Source organism: Coregonus lavaretus, assembly GCF_964263955.1.
Source record: "Coregonus lavaretus genome assembly, contig: HAP1_SCAFFOLD_4119, whole genome shotgun sequence".
Taxonomy (NCBI): Eukaryota; Metazoa; Chordata; class Actinopteri; order Salmoniformes; family Salmonidae; genus Coregonus; species Coregonus lavaretus.
The window spans coordinates 37,501-53,810 of record NW_028160197.1 but is presented as its reverse complement, the minus strand read 5'-3'; the positions used below and the strand labels follow the sequence as shown (position 1 = coordinate 53,810).

The window sequence follows — 16,310 nt, the reverse complement described above, 5'->3', positions numbered from 1 at the left end:
CTGCAGGATGTTAGCTACAGCTAGCTGGAGGTCCTGGGCATTCTGGGAGGGAGAGAGGGAGGCGTTAGGGAGAGAGAGAGAGGGAAGGAAGGAAGGAGAGAGGTAGGGGAGAGAGAGGGGATGGAGGGAGGGAGAGGGGGGAGGGAGGGATGGAGAGGAGGGATGGAGGGAGAGAGGGATGGAGAGGGGGGCGTTAGGGAGAGAGAGAGAGAGGGATGGAGAGGGGGGCGTTAGGGAGAGAGAGAGAGGGAAGGAAGGAGAGAGGTAGGGGAGAGAGAGGGGATGGAGGGAGGGAGAGGAGAGAAGGGATGGAGGGGAGGGATGGAGAGGAGGGAGGGGAGGGGAGGGATGGAGAGGAGGGAGGGGAGGGGAGGGAGGGATGGAGAGGAGAGATGGAGGGGAGGGAGGGGAGGGATGGAGAGGAGGGATGGAGGGGAGGGAGGGGAGGGATGGAGAGGAGGAATGGAGAAGAGAGAGGGGAGGAATGGAGGGGAGGGATGGAGAGGAGGAATGGAGAAGAGAGAGGGGAGGGATGGAGAGGAGGAATGGAGAAGAGAGAGGGGAGGAATGGAGGGGAGGGATGGAGAGGAGAGATGGAGGGGAGGGAGGGGAGGGATGGAGAGGAGGGAGGGGAGGGATGGAGAGGAGGAATGGAGAAGAGAGAGGGGAGGGATGGAGGGGAGGGATGGAGAGGAGGAATGGAGAAGAGAGAGGGGAGGAATGGAGGGGAGGGATGGAGAGGAGGAATGGAGAGGAGGGAGGGGAGGGATGGAGGGAGATTTCTTTTGGACATTTATTTCTCTAGACTAGTGTTGTTGAGATTCAGCTGAACAAGGAAGATACTCAGACATTCAGAGATATTCAGTTCTTGGAGGAAATTGAACTCTTGTACAACAGGGGTTGAACAAGGTTTGTTCCTCATTCACCTCGGTTGGACTAAGAGGAAGTGTCAGTAAACTTGATTCCATTGCACCAACTAGTATCCCTGAGAGAAAGTCATTTTTTTCAGGAGAGAACAGGAAGACGTTCATTAATTAATTAATCCTGAGGCCAGGACACAGGACGTGGGTGTGCCCTCCTGTTGTTTACTTACCTCTGGTTGGCTGTCGGAGCTGACGGAGGCCAGCAGGTCCAGCATGGCTAGCCCCGCCCCCGGGTGGATGACCACGGAGTCCGACGAGGAGGAGGAGGAGGAGGAGGAGGAAGAGTTGGCCAGGTGTAGTTTCAGGTTCAGGTCTGTTAAGGCTCTGACGCCTGCCGGGGGGCCTGATGTTCCCTGGTAGCCCTGCCTGTGGGGTGGTGGACAGTTAGTGGAACATGAAACCCTGGATCTATTGGGAACTATCCAAATAAAGTGTTACCAAAATATTGTGGGGTTGATTCCGATGAAAGTCCAAATAAAAGCGGAACATATATTCCAATCTCTCCTTTCAAAGGGATTATGGATGAAAATTAGCTCTTTGGTAAATATGAGATTTTTACTGAAATGTTGATTAATGTGTCTCTGTTGATTAATGTGTCTCTGTTGATTAATGTGTCTCTGTTGATTAATGTGTCTCTGTTGATTAATGTGTCTCTGTTGGATTGAATAGAAAAGCATGAAGAGACTAAACATGAGATGTTAAAGGGTCAGTTCAGACTGGCTCAGATTCTCTCTTCACAGATCTGTGTCTGAATGGATCTGTGAATATTATGGTCGTCGGTGATTGCAGACAGATTTACTGCAGACTGCCTGATTTACTGCAGACTGACTGATTTTACTGCAGACTGACTGATTTACTGCAGACTGATTTACTGCAGACTGACTGATTTACTGCAGACTGACTGATTTACTGCAGACTGACTGATTTACTGCAGACAGACGGATTTACTGCAGACAGACTGATTTACTGCAGACAGACGGATTTACTGCAGACAGACAGATTTACTGCAGACAGATGGATTTACTGCAGACAGACTGATTTACTGCAGACTGCAGACTGATTGATTTACTGCAGACTGACATATTTTTGATTTACTTGCATCCTCAATAACTACACATTGTTATCTGTAGATCAGTCAGTCGATGATCAGTGACTGAGCAAAATTGATGCTTTTAGTCTTGAACACGGCCTCTCTGTCTGTCTGTCTGTCTGTCTGTCTGTCTGTCTGTCTGTCTGTCTGTCTGTCTGTCTGTCTGTCTGTCTGTCTGCCTGCCTGCCTGCCTGCCTGCCTGCCTGCCTGCCTGCCTGCCTGCCTGCCTGCCTGCCTGCCTGCCTGTCTGTCTGTCTGTCTGTCTGTCTGTCTGTCTGTCTGTCTGTCTGTCTGTCTGTCTGCCTGCCTGCCTGTCTGCCTGTCTGTCTGTCTGTCTGTCTGCCTGTCTGCCTGTCTGTCTCCTTCCTCTCTTAGTCCTCACACCAAGCTGCTGTACTCCTTACTTTGGAAAACCAGAGATGTTTTCAGCAAGAGTACTCATGTAATTAGAGAACATAGCCACGCTGATGCAGGAGGAGAGGAGAGCAAAGAGGAGGAGGGGAGAGAGGAGAGGAGGAGAGGAGGAGAGGAGAGAGGAGGAGAGGAGGAGAGGAGGAGAGGAGAGCAGAGAGGAGGAGAGGAGAGCAGAGAGGAGGAGGGGAGAGAGGAGGAGAGCAGAGAGGAGTAGAGGAGGAGAGGAGAGGAGGAGAGGAGGAGAGGAGAGCAGAGAGGAGAGGAGGAGAGCAGAGAGGAGGGGAGAGTGGAGGAGAGGAGGAGAGCAGAGAGGAGGGGAGAGAGGAGGAGTGGAGGAGAGCAGAGAGAGGAGGAGAGCAGAGCAAAGAGGAGGAGAGGAGAGAGGAGGAGGGGAGAGCAGAGAGGAGGAGAGCAGAGAGGAGGGGAGAGAGGAGGAGAGGAGAGAGAGCAGAGAGGAGGAGAGGAGAGAGGAGGAGAGCAGAGAGGAGGAGAGGAGAGAGGAGGAGAGCAGAGAGGAGGAGAGCAGAGCAGAGAGAGGAGGAGGGAAGAGAGGAGGAGAGCAGAGAGGAGGAGGGGGAGAGAGGAGGAAAGCAGAGAGGAGGAAGGGAGAGAGGAGAGCAGAGAGGAGTAGAAGAGAGAGGAGAGGAGAGCAGAGAAGAGGGGAGAGAGGAGGAGAGGAGAGAGGAGGAGAGGAGAGCAGAGAAGAGAGGAGGAGGGGAGAGAGGAGGAGAGGAGAGCAGAGCAGAGAGGAGGAGGGGAGAGAGGAGGAGAGGAGAGCAGAGAGGAGTAAAGGAGAGCAGAGAGGAGGAGAGGAGAGAGGAGAGCAGAGAGGAGGAGAGGAGAGAGGAGAGCAGAGAGGAGGAGAGGAGAGAGGAGAGCAGAGAGGAGGAGGGGAGAGAGGAGGAGAGCAGGAGGGGAGAGCAGAGCAGAGAGGAGGAGAGCAGAGAGGAGGAGTGCAGACGGCTTAAAAGAAGGTGTCAGCAGAACTAGCAGAGAGAGAGACAGGGCAGAGGAGGAGAGGAGAGAGGAGGAGAGGAGAGAGGAGGAAGGGAGAGAGGAGAGAGGAGGAGGGAAGAGAGGAGGAGAGCAGAGAGGAGAGCAGAGAGGAGGAGGGGAGAGGAGAGCAGAGAGGAGGAGGGGAGAGAGGAGGAGAGCAGAGCAGAGGAGGAGAGGAGATGAGAGAGGAGTGCAGACGGCTTAAAGGAAGGTATCAGCAGAACTAGCAGAGAGAGAGACAGGGCAGAGGAGGAGAGGAGAGCAGAGGAGGAGAGGAGAGGAGAGAGGAGGAGTGCAGACGGCTTAAAGGAAGGTGTCAGCAGAACTAGCAGAGAGAGAGACAGGGCAGAGGAGGAGAGGAGAGCAGAGGAGGAGAGGAGAGGAGAGAGGAGGAGTGCAGACGGCTTAAAGGAAGGTGTCAGCAGAACTAGCAGAGAGAGAGAGGGCAGAAAGAGAGGGCAGAGAGCAGATAACGAGAGAAGAGCTTTGGAGAGGGAGTCTGGTTCAGAGCAGCATGACATAGCAGCAATAGCTGACATAGGGGAAAGAAAGAGTGGAGAGCAGCAGGGAGAGGCGGAGGAGGAAGAGGGGGAGGAGGAAGAGGGGGAGGAGAAGTTCAGAGCGCAGTAGCTACCTCTTCCTGGCGAGTGCTGGCGTCCCCCAGGGGGAGGGCAGGGAGGTCTCGTGAGTCAGGCAGGGGGGGACTTGCTCCGAACGACTGAACACCACACACACACACACACACACACACAGGACACAGGACACACACACATTCAGGACACACATACACACATCAGGGCGCATGCACAAACACACACACATTCAAAATACACACATGGACACACACAGACACATTTACGACACACACACACACAGCCAGGAACACACACAGCCAGGAACACACACAGCCAGGAACACACACAGCCAGGAACACACACAGCCAGGAACACACACAGCCAGGAACACACACAGCCAGGAACACACAGCCAGGAACACACACAGCCAGGAACACACACAGCCAGGAACACACAGCCAGGAACACACACAGCCAGGAACACACACAGCCAGGAACACACAGCCAGGAACACACACAGCCAGGAACACACACAGCCAGGAACACACACAGCCAGGAACACACACAGCCAGGAACACACACAGCCAGGAACACACACAGCCAGGAACACACAGCCAGGAACACACAGCCAGGAACACACACAGCCAGGAACACACAGCCAGGAACACACACAGCCAGGAACACACACAGCCAGGAACACACACAGCCAGGAACACACACAGCCAGGAACACACACAGCCAGGAACACACACAGCCAGGAACACACACAGCCAGGAACACACACAGCCAGGAACACACAGCCAGGAACACACAGCCAGGAACACACACAGCCAGGAACACACAGCCAGGAACACACACAGCCAGGAACACACAGCCAGGAACACACACAGCCAGGAACACACACAGCCAGGAACACACAGCCAGGAACACACACAGCCAGGAACACACAGCCAGGAACACATACAGCCAGGAACACACACAGCCAGGAACACACACAGCCAGGAACACACACAGCCAGGAACACACACAGCCAGGAACACATACAGCCAGGAACACACACAGCCAGGAACACACACAGCCAGGAACACACACAGCCAGGAACACACACAGCCAGGAACACACAGCCAGGAACACACACAGCCAGGAACACACACAGCCAGGAACACACACAGCCAGGAACACACACAGCCAGGAACACACACAGCCAGGAACACACACAGCCAGGAACACACACAGCCAGGAACACACACAGCCAGGAACACACACAGCCAGGAACACACACAGCCAGGAACACACACAGCCAGGAACACACACAGCCAGGAACACACAGCCAGGAACACACAGCCAGGAACACACACAGCCAGGAACACACAGCCAGGAACACACACAGCCAGGAACACACAGCCAGGAACACACACAGCCAGGAACACACACAGCCAGGAACACACACAGCCAGGAACACACACAGCCAGGAACACACACAGCCAGAAGCGACAAAGGTTAGAGGACAGAGAGAAGGAGAGGAAGGAGGGAAGCTGTTAGTTAGAAGGCTGAAAGAGAAGAGCGCTCAGAGCATAGCTAGCTAGCACACTACCAGGAGGCTAATGCTAAAGCTACATGTACATTACACTACAACAGTGTGGTAGAAAGGCTCTTCATTCACAAGGCAGCATAGCCAAGTCACAGCTGCACAACTGCCATGTTGCTGTATTGAGGTATGACTTGTTTGTCTCAGAAGAGATCGATTGATAGGAAGTCCGTATCGAAAAGTGTTGACCTGGGGGCTTTGCATTACAGACTACAGCAGAATGGAGAATTGTTCGGTACGAGTTTTGAATATGTGATTGTCATGGAATGTTAAAATGACTCCAAAACCACCCTTTATTTAAGGTTTGAGGAACCATATTTGGTGCTAGGCCTGGTTTGGTTTCATATTTAATGGTGATATTACTGTGATCTTCAGTAATTGACTGAGTCTGTTTCAGTGAGTGACTGACATACCTGTCGAAGGAGTCGGTGGCCATCTTGTATATAAGGAGTCTGTTTCAGTGAGTGACTGACATACCCGTCGAAGGAGTCGGTGGCCATCTTGTATATAAGGAGTCTGTTTCAGTGAGTGACTGACATACCTGTCAAAGGAGTCGGTGGCCATCTTGTACAGGTATATGAAGAGTTTGCTGCAGTGTTTGAGGGTGGGGCAGACACCGTCTCCGTTCTCGCCCCCTGCTCCGACTGAAACCCCCTCGTCCTCCAGCAGCCTCAGGAAGGGCTGGGCGTTGGAGGGGAACACCCCCGTGGCTCCAACCTTTTTGGCCTCAGAGAAACAACCCAGCAGCCTGGAGGTGGTGGGGCATGGATCAATCAATCAATCGAGATCAATCAATCAATTTGATTTACTTAGCTTTCCATTTGTGTCATTTAGCAGACACTCTTATCCAGAGTGCATAAGCTAAGGTAGGTAAAGCAAACATTACAGTCATTGCAATTTATTAAGCCCTTTTAACATCAACATTTTACAGGAATGTGACTCATGTAAAGGATGACTGTCTGTCTGTCTGTCTGTCTGTCTGTCTGTCTGTCTGTCTGTCTGTCTGTCTGTCTGTCTATTACACGCAAGTAAGACCTCACCTCAATTGGCTGACCAATCAGCTACAATCACAAATGACAGCTTTCAATGTTTTCCTATGGGTGGATGGTTCAAGTTCGGGGCCGAAGTGGGGTTCTATCGAATGGGGTTTGTCGAATGTGAAAAACAAACCTGAAAACAGAATGAGAGATTTATCAAACATGTCCTTTTTACCTGATGGCGTCTGCCAGTTTTTCGTACTGGATCTCTGTCCTGAAGAAGTGCGAGTTGGCGGGTTCGTATCGCATGGCAGCAGTCAGCGTGCAGAAGACGGTGTGCAGGAGCTCAAACACCTGGTTCTGATTGGCCCGCTCCCATCCGTGACGTGGTGGCTGGCAGAGCGAGCGCTCCATGGCGACGAGAAGGGACGTGACGTACACGAAGCCGCCAACCTTCCGGAAGACGGTCCGCGTGCGGTGGCTCTCTCTCAGCACGGCCAGGAGAGCCTGGGAGGAGGAGGAGGGGGTGATCAATGTTGTTACGAAATAGATATAGGACGCTGAGTCCCACAGCTTCGGGACAACGTTGTGTGGGCTGGAACAAAAGCCTGCATCCTAGAAAGCGGCCAGATTCAGGGGGTTCACAGACAGACAGAGTAGAGATTGGCCAATAGAGACAGAGTAGAGATTGGCCAATAGAGACAGACAGAGCAGAGATTGGCCAATAGAGACAGACAGACAGTAGAGATTGGCCAATAGAGACAGACAGAGTAGAGATTGGCCAATAGAGACAGAGTAGAGATTGGCCAATAGAGACAGACAGAGCAGAGATTGGCCAATAGAGACAGACAGACAGTATAGATTGGCCAATAGAGACAGACAGACAGTAGAGATTGGCCAATAGAGACAGACAGACAGTAGAGATTGGCCAATAGAGACAGACAGAGTAGAGATTGGCCAATAGAGACAGACAGAGTAGAGATTGGCCAATAGAGACAGACAGAGTAGAGATTGGCCAATAGAGACAGAGTAGAGATTGGCCAATAGAGACAGACAGAGCAGAGATTGGCCAATAGAGACATACAGACAGTAGAGATTGGCCAATAGAGACAGACAGAGTAGAGATTGGCCAATAGAGACAGACAGAGTCGAGATTGGCCAATAGAGACAGACAGAGTAGAGATTGGCCAATAGAGACAGACAGAGTAGAGATTGGCCAATAGAGACAGACAGAGTAGAGATTGGCCAATAGAGACAGACAGAGTAGAGATTGGCCAATAGAGACAGACAGAGTAGAGATTGGCCAATAGAGACAGACAGAGCAGAGATTGGCCAATAGAGACAGACAGACAGTAGAGATTGGCCAATAGAGACAGACAGAGCAGAGATTGGCCAATAGAGACAGACAGACAGTAGAGATTGGCCAATAGAGACAGACAGAGCAGAGATTGGCAAATAGAGACAGACAGACAGTAGAGATTGGCCAATAGAGACAGACAGAGTAGAGACTGGCCAATAGAGACAGACAGAGCAGAGATTGGCCAATAGAGACAGACAGACAGTAGAGATTGGCCAATAGAGACAGACAGAGTAGAGATTGGCCAATAGAGACAGACAGAGTAGAGATTGGCCAATAGAGACAGACAGAGTAGAGATTGGCCAATAGAGACAGACAGACAGTAGAGATTGGCCAATAGAGACAGACAGAGCAGAGATTGGCCAATAGAGACAGACAGAGTAGAGATTGGCCAATAGAGACAGACAGAGTAGAGATTGGCCAATAGAGACAGACAGACAGTAGAGATTGGCCAATAGAGACAGACAGAGCAGAGATTGGCCAATAGAGACAGACAGAGTAGAGATTGGCCAATAGAGACAGACAGAGTAGAGATTGGCCAATAGAGACAGACAGTAGAGATTGGCCAATAGAGACAGACAGACAGTAGAGATTGCATATTCCCCCCCAGATTGCATATGAACACGTTCTAAGCCATGGCAAAAACATTTGAATTACAGTAAAATACAATTCGCTTTAAAACTGCGAATATTTCTCTCTGCCTCATGGAAAATTGTGTAGAATTGTGTCACGGATTCTGCCAAGACTGCTCCTCCTCCTGGTTCGGGCAGGCTTCGGCGTTCACCGTCCCCGGAGTACTAGCTGCCACCGCTCTATGTTTCTTGGTGTGATTGCTTTTGTCTGTCTTTTACACCTGTGTCCGTTTGTGTGTTGATTACTTGTCCTATAAGTTCCTTGTTTTGCTTAGGCTAGATTGTGTGTTGTTTTTCGCCTGTCCGTTGTGCTGCGTGTTTTGTACCTGTTTTCGTGTTTATTTGTTTTACGCACTGTTTGCGTATTTTGCTCGCCTCTGTTTATTGTTGAGGCCGTTCTCTGTATTTTCGCCTTTTGGTAAATTTAGTAAACTTTGTTGGACTAGCTTCGGTGTCCTGCGCCTGACTTCCACACACCTTACACCTCAGCCCTTGACAGAACAACACACCATCATGGAGTCAGCAGGAGCAGTGGCGGCACCCAAGTCGCTGGAGGATCGGATCAGCGACCAAGACACCATGATCCGGCAACTTGGGGCCGCCATGAACGAGGTGTCCAACACTCTGCGCCGGTTGGTGACTGGAGAGGTGCCCACGCCTTCTCACATCATCCCATCACCAACGGCCAGTCCTCCTCTCTCAGCACCGGAACCCAGCGGCATTCGGCTCTCGCTCCCGAGGGCATATGACGGTTCTGCAGCCGGGTGTCAGGGGTTCCTCCTGCAAGTGGAACTCTACCTGGCTACCATACACCCAGCGCCCTCGGGATACGAGAGCGTCTCCGCCCTCATCTCCTGTCTATCCGGCAAGGCGTTGGAGTGGGCCAACGCCGAATGGAGGGGAATAGACGCCGCTACCATCACATACGCAGAGTTCTCCCGCCGCTTCAGGGCAGTCTTCGATCACCCACCTGAGGGGAAGGCGGCGGGGGAGCGTCTGTTCCACCTCCGACAGGGGAAGAGGAGCGCACAGGAGTTCGCCCTGGAGTTCCGGACTCTAGCGGCGGATGCGGGGTGGAATGAGAGGGCCCTCATCGACCATTACCGGTGTAGCCTACGAGAGGACGTTCGTCGTGAGCTGGCCTGCAGGGACACCAACCTATCGTTCGACCAGTTGGTGGACATCTCCATCCGGCTCGACACCCTGCTGGCTACCCGCGGACGTCCCGAGTGGGGGTCGTCCATTCCACCCTCCAGCACCTCCGAGCCGGTTCCTATGGAGCTCGGGGGTGCTGGCGCTAGAGAGAGGAGGAGAGAGAACCCGAGTGGGGCCATCCCCTGCACCAATTGTGGCCGTGGAGGACACACCGCGGCCAGGTGCTGGGGAGGGTCTCCTGGGAGAGGGGACAACAGGTCACGCACTGGGGAGTCATTTCAGGTGAGTAGGCGCCCCACTTACCCAGAGCTCTCTGTTGGTCACATGAGTATTCCTGTGAGATTTCCACAGGTGGCACCTCATTCCCAGCATAAGGCGCTAGTAGATTCAGGCGCAGCTGGGAATTTTATTGATCGGGCTTTTTGTTATAGGTTAGGAATTCCCCTTCGGCCGGTAGAAGCCCCCTTTCCTGTCCACGCCTTAGACAGCCGGCCGTTGGGGTCGGGGCTGATCAGGGAGGTCACAGCACCACTTAAGATGACGACGCAGGGGGGTCATGAGGAGATCATTCAGTTTTATCTGATTGACTCTCCTGCGTACCCCGTGGTGCTGGGACTTCCCTGGTTAAGCACCCATGATCCTACCATTGCGTGGCAACAGAGGGCTCTTATGGAGTGGTCTGCCCAGTGTGTAGGGAGATGTCTCGGTGTTTCCTTAGGGGCGACCTCGGTAGAGAGTCCGAACCAAGTGCCCGCAATGCGCATTCCCCCTGAGTATGAGGACTTAGCACTTGTGTTCAGCAAAGCGAGGGCAACACGGCTACCACCTCATAGACAGGGGGACTGTGCGATAAATCTCCAAACAGGAGCGGCTCTTCCGCGGAGCCGTGTGTATCCCCTGTCTCAAGAGGAGACAGCGGCTATGGAGACTTACATAGCCGAGTCCTTGGCACAGGGATACATACGGTCCTCCACTTCCCCGGTTTCCTCGAGTTTCTTCTTTGTGAAGAAGAAGGACGGGGGTTTGCGCCCGTGTATTGATTACCGTAGTCTCAATCAGATCACGGTTAAGTACAGTTACCCTCTTCCTCTGATTGCGACTATGACGGAGTCACTACGCGGAGCGCGGTTCTTCACAAAGTTGGATCTCAGGAGCGCGTACAATCTGGTGCGCATTAGGGAGGGGGATGAATGGAAAACAGCATTTAGCACCACCTCGGTCATTACGAGTATCTCGTCATGCCATACGGGCTAATGAATGCTCCTTCAGTCTTCCAATCCTTTGTTGACGAGATTTTCCGGGACATGCATGGGCAGGGTGTGGTAGTGTACATCGACGACATCCTAGTGTACTCTTCTACACGAGCCGAGCATGTAGCCCTGGTGCGCCGAGTGTTGAGAAGACTGTTGGAGCATGACTTGTATGTCAAGGCAGAGAAATGCCTGTTCTTCCAGGAGTCCGTCTCCTTTTTGGGTTATCGGTTGTCCGCGTCTGGTGTGGAGATAGAGGTAGACCGTGTGTCGGCCGTGCGTAATTGGCAAACTCCAACCACTGTAAAAGAGGTGCAACAGTTCTTGGGTTTTGCTAATTACTACCGGAGGTTTATCCGGGGCTTTGGACAGGTTGCAGCTCCCATTACGTCCCTGCTAAAGGGGGTTCCGGTTCGTTTGCAGTGGTCAGCTGAGGCGGACAGGGCATTTGTCAAACTGAAGAACCTGTTCACCTCGGCCCCGGTGCTGGCGCATCCGGATCCCTCTTTGCCATTCCAAGTAGAGGTAGACGCGTCCGAGACCGGTATTGGGGCAGTTCTGTCACAACGGTCCGGCACGCCACCTAAGCTCCGCCCCTGTGCGTTCTACTCCAAGAAGCTCAGCTCGGCGGAGCGCAATTATGACGTTGGGGACAGGGAGCTGTTAGCTGTAGTCCAGGCCCTAAAGGTGTGGAGGCATTGGCTTGAGGGGGCTCAACACCCTTTCCTCATTCTGACTGATCACCGTAACCTGGAGTACATCCGGGCAGCTAGGAGATTGAACCCTCGTCAGGCTAGGTGGAACATGTTCCTGACCCGGTTTGTTTTTAAGATCACATACATCCCAGGGTCCCAGAACGGTAAGGCAGATGCCCTGTCCCGGCGGTATGACACAGAGGAGAGGTCCATTGAGCCTACTTCCATACTACCGGAGTCTTGTCTGGTGGCTCCGGTGGTATGGGAGGTCGATGCGGAAATCGAGCGGGCACTGCGTACCGACCCTACTCCCCCCGAGTGTCCTGTGGGGCGGACGTACGTTCCGCTCGAGGTGCGTGATCGTCTTATCTATTGGGCTCATACATCACCCTCCTCTGGACATCCAGGTATTGGCCGGACAGTGCACTGCCTTAGCGTGAAATACTGGTGGCCAACGTTAGCTAAGGATGTGAGGGTTTATGTCTCCTCCTGCTCGGTGTGCGCCCAGTGTAAGGCGCCTAGACATTTGCCCAGGGGTAAGTTACATCCCCTGCCCGTTCCACAACGACCATGGTCCCACCTATCGGTGGATTTTGTGACCGACCTACCCCCCTCCCAGGGGAATACCACCATTTTGGTCGTTGTGGATCGGTTTTCCAACGCCTGTCGTCTCCTCCCAATGCCAGGTCTCCCTACTGCCCTACAGACCGCTGAGGCCCTATTTACCCATGTGTTCCGGCACTATGGGGTCCCCGAGGATATTGTGTCTGACCGAGGGCCCCAGTTCACCTCCAGAGTTTGGGGGGCGTTCATGGAACGCTTGGGGGTCTCGGTAAGCCTTACCTCGGGGTACCACCCAGAGAGCAATGGGCAGGTTGAACGTGTCAACCAGGATGTGGGTAGGTTTTTGAGGTCCTATTGCCGGGACCGGCCGGAGGAGTGGTCTAGGTTCATCCCCTGGGCAGAGATGGCCCAGAACTCTCTCCGCCACTCCTCCACCAAAGTAAAACACCTTTCCAGTGTGTTTTAGGTTATCAGCCGGTCCTGGCACCATGGCACGAGAGCCAGATCGAGGCCCCTGCGGTGGACGAGTGGATTCGGCGCTCGGAGGAGACGTGGGACGCTGCCCATGTCCATCTGCAGCGTGCCATCCGTCAACAAAAGGCGAGCGCCGATCGCCACCGCAGTGAGGGACCGGTGTACGCACCGGGAGATCGAGTCTGGCTCTCGACTCGAAACCTGCCCCTCCGCCTGCCCTGCCGGAAGCTGGGTCGGCGGTTTGTGGGGCCCTTCAAAGTCCTGAGAAGGTTGAACGAGGTGTGTTACAGGTTACAACTGCCTATTGAGTACAAAAATATTAACCCCTCGTTCCATGTGTCTCTTCTCAGGCCGGTGGTAGCTGGCCCACTCCAAGAAGATGAGATAGGAGAGACCCCTCCGCCCCCTTTGGACATCGAGGGGGCCCCGGCGTACAGGGTCCGGACCATCTTGGACTCGAGGCGCCGGATGAGTGGTCTCCAGTATCTCGTGGAGTGGGAGGGGTACGGTCCGGAGGAACGGTGCTGGGTTCCCAGGAGGGACATCCTCGATCCATCCCTCCTGACTGAGTTCCACCGTGGGCATCCCACGCGCCCGGGTCCGCGTCCTCCTGGCCGTCCCCGAGGCCGCGCGTCAAGGGGGGGGTACTGTCACGGATTCTGCCGAGACTGCTCCTCCTCCTGGTTCGGGCAGGCTTCGGCGTTCACCGTCCCCGGAGTACTAGCTGCCACCGCTCTATGTTTCTTGGTGTGATTGCTTTCGTCTGTCTTTTACACCTGTGTCCGTTTGTGTGTTGATTACTTGTCCTATAAGTTCCTTGTTTTGCTTAGGCTAGATTGTGTGTTGTTTTTCGCCTGTCCGTTGTGCTGCGTGTTTTGTACCTGTTTTCGTGTTTATTGTTTTACGCACAGTTTGCGTATTTGCTCGCCTCTGTTTATTGTTGAGGCCGTTCTCTGTATTTTTGCCTGTTGGAGAACTTTAGTAAACTTTGTTGGACTAGCTTCGGTGTCCTGCGCCTGACTTCCACACACCATACACCTCAGCCCTTGACAAATTGCATGAAATTAGCTTTAAAACAGCAACATTTTCTCTCAGCCTCAGGGCAAAATGTGTAGAATTGCAGGAAATTAGCTACAAAACTGCAACACAACCCCATGGCAAAACTGCAACACAACCCCATGGCAAAACTGCAACACAACCCCATGGCAAAACTGCAACACAACCCCATGGCAAAACTGCAACACAACCCCATGGCAAAACTGCAACACAACCCCATGGCAAAACTGCAACCCAACCCCATGGCAAAACTGCAACCCAACCCCATGGCAAAACTGCTTGAGACGTGTCTAGGGGAGGAGTGAGGTCTGAGGAGGAGGAGGAGGAGGAACGAAAATATCCTAATATGTATTCCGTGACTTGGTGCTCAGCCTGTCTCTACGGGTCTCTCCAGTGACAGTGAACTAGCGCAACGTCTCAAGGACAGTGCTCTGTGCTTTGCGTGCAGGCAGGTTCGGCTGCCACAGTGTTTTACCTGGAGAGATGATAATGTACATAACAAAACTTTTTTATCGAAAGTGTGTTTTGGTAGAAATACTACGATGTTCCCAAAAAAAAAAAAAAAAAAAAAAAGGTGCTTTAAAAAATTGTAATTGCAGTGGCGGCAATTTTGCCGTGGCGCAGCGCCACAGCTAAATGAATGCAGCAGAAACGCTGTAGGTACCTGTGTAGGTGTGTGTCTCACCTGCAGTATGTCTGTTTTGAGCTGTAGGTACCTGTGTAGGTGTGTGTCTCACCTGCAGTATGTCTGTTTTGAGCTGTAGGTACCTGTGTAGGTGTGTGTCTCACCTGCAGTATGTCTGTTTTGAGCTGTAGGTACCTGTATAGGTGTGTGTCTCACCTGCAGTATGTCTGTTTTGAGCTGTAGGTACCTGTGTAGGTGTGTGTCTCACCTGCAGTATGTCTGTTTTGAGCTGTAGGTACCTGTGTAGGTCTGTGTCTCACCTGCAGTATGTCTGTTTTGAGCTGAAGGTACCTGTGTAGGTGTGTGTCTCACCTGCAGTATGTCTGTTTTGAGGTACCTGTGTAGGTGTGTGTCTCACCTGCAGTATGTCTGTTTTGAGCTGTAGGTACCTGTATAGGTGTGTGTCTCACCTGCAGTATGTCTGTTTTGAGCTGTAGGTACCTGTATAGGTGTGTGTCTCACCTGCAGTATGTCTGTTTTGAGCTGTAGGTACCTGTATAGGTGTGTGTCTCACCTGCAGTATGTCTGTTTTGAGCTGTAGGTACCTGTGTAGGTGTGTGTCTCACCTGCAGTATGTCTGTTTTGAGCTGTAGGTACCTGTGTAGGTGTGTGTCTCACCTGCAGTATGTCTGTTTTGAGCTGTAGGTACCTGTGTAGGTGTGTGTCTCACCTGCAGTATGTCTGTTTTGAGCTGTAGGTACCTGTATAGGTGTGTGTCTCACCTGCAGTATGTCTGTTTTGAGCTGTAGGTACCTGTGTAGGTGTGTTTCACCTGCAGTATGTCTTTTTTGAGCTGTAGGTACCTGTGTAGGTCTGTGTCTCACCTGCAGTATGTCTGTTTTGAGCTGTAGGTACCTGTATAGGTGTGTGTCTCACCTGCAGTATGTCTGTTTTGAGCTGTAGGTACCTGTGTAGGTGTGTGTCTCACCTGCAGTATGTCTGTTTTGACCTGTAGGTACCTGTGTAGGTGTGTGTCTCACCTGCAGTATGTCTGTTTTGAGCTGTAGGTACCTGTATAGGTGTGTGTCTCACCTGCAGTATGTCTGTTTTGAGCTGTAGGTACCTGTGTAGGTGTGTGTCTCACCTGCAGTATGTCTGTTTTGAGCTGTAGGTACCTGTGTAGGTGTGTGTCTCACCTGCAGTATGTCTGTTTTGAGCTGTAGGTACCTGTGTAGGTGTGTGTCTCACCTGCAGTATGTCTGTTTTGAGCTGTAGGTACCTGTGTAGGTGTGTGTCTCACCTGCAGTATGTCTGTTTTGAGCTGTAGGTACCTGTATAGGTGTGTGTCTCACCTGCAGTATGTCTGTTTTGAGCTGTAGGTACCTGTGTAGGTGTGTGTCTCACCTGCAGTATGTCTGTTTTGACCTGTAGGTACCTGTGTAGGTGTGTGTCTCACCTGCAGTATGTCTGTTTTGAGCTGTAGGTACCTGTATAGGTGTGTGTCTCACCTGCAGTATGTCTGTTTTGAGCTGTAGGTACCTGTGTAGGTGTGTGTCTCACCTGCAGTATGTCTGTTTTGAGCTGTAGGTACCTGTGTAGGTGTGTGTCTCACCTGCAGTATGTCTGTTTTGAGCTGTAGGTACCTGTATAGGTGTGTGTCTCACCTGCAGTATGTCTGTTTTGAGCTCTAGGTACCTGTATAGGTGTGTGTCTCACCTGCAGTATGTCTGTTTTGAGCTGTAGGTACCTGTGTAGGTGTGTGTCTCACCTGCAGTATGTCTGTTTTGAGCTGTAGTTCAGTAGAGGGGGCAGAGTGCATCAGGCCCAGCAGCGTTCCCATGTCATCATCTCCACTGGAGGACAGTACCAGCTGCTGAATGATCATCAGAGCATGCTCCCTGCACTGACCATACTTCACTATGTTGTGGACGCACCGCGCA

The 16,310-nt window shown here is 52.4% G+C and overlaps 1 pseudogene across 1 annotated transcript in view; it reads right to left on the bottom strand.

The window, feature by feature from the left end:
- Positions 1-3: 3 nt before the first annotated feature.
- Positions 4-16,310, bottom strand: part of LOC311122027 (WD repeat and FYVE domain-containing protein 3-like) — a 46,467-nt pseudogene continuing 30,160 nt past the window's right edge. The window contains exons 9-14 of the transcript XR_014615950.1: positions 16,139-16,310; positions 6,798-7,069; positions 6,127-6,333; positions 4,058-4,141; positions 1,094-1,289; positions 4-42 (exon numbers count right to left, since the gene is read on the bottom strand). The exon at positions 16,139-16,310 is cut by the window's right edge and continues 22 nt beyond it. The product of XR_014615950.1 is annotated as a WD repeat and FYVE domain-containing protein 3-like (transcript). The remainder of the gene's footprint in view (positions 43-1,093; positions 1,290-4,057; positions 4,142-6,126; positions 6,334-6,797; positions 7,070-16,138) is intronic.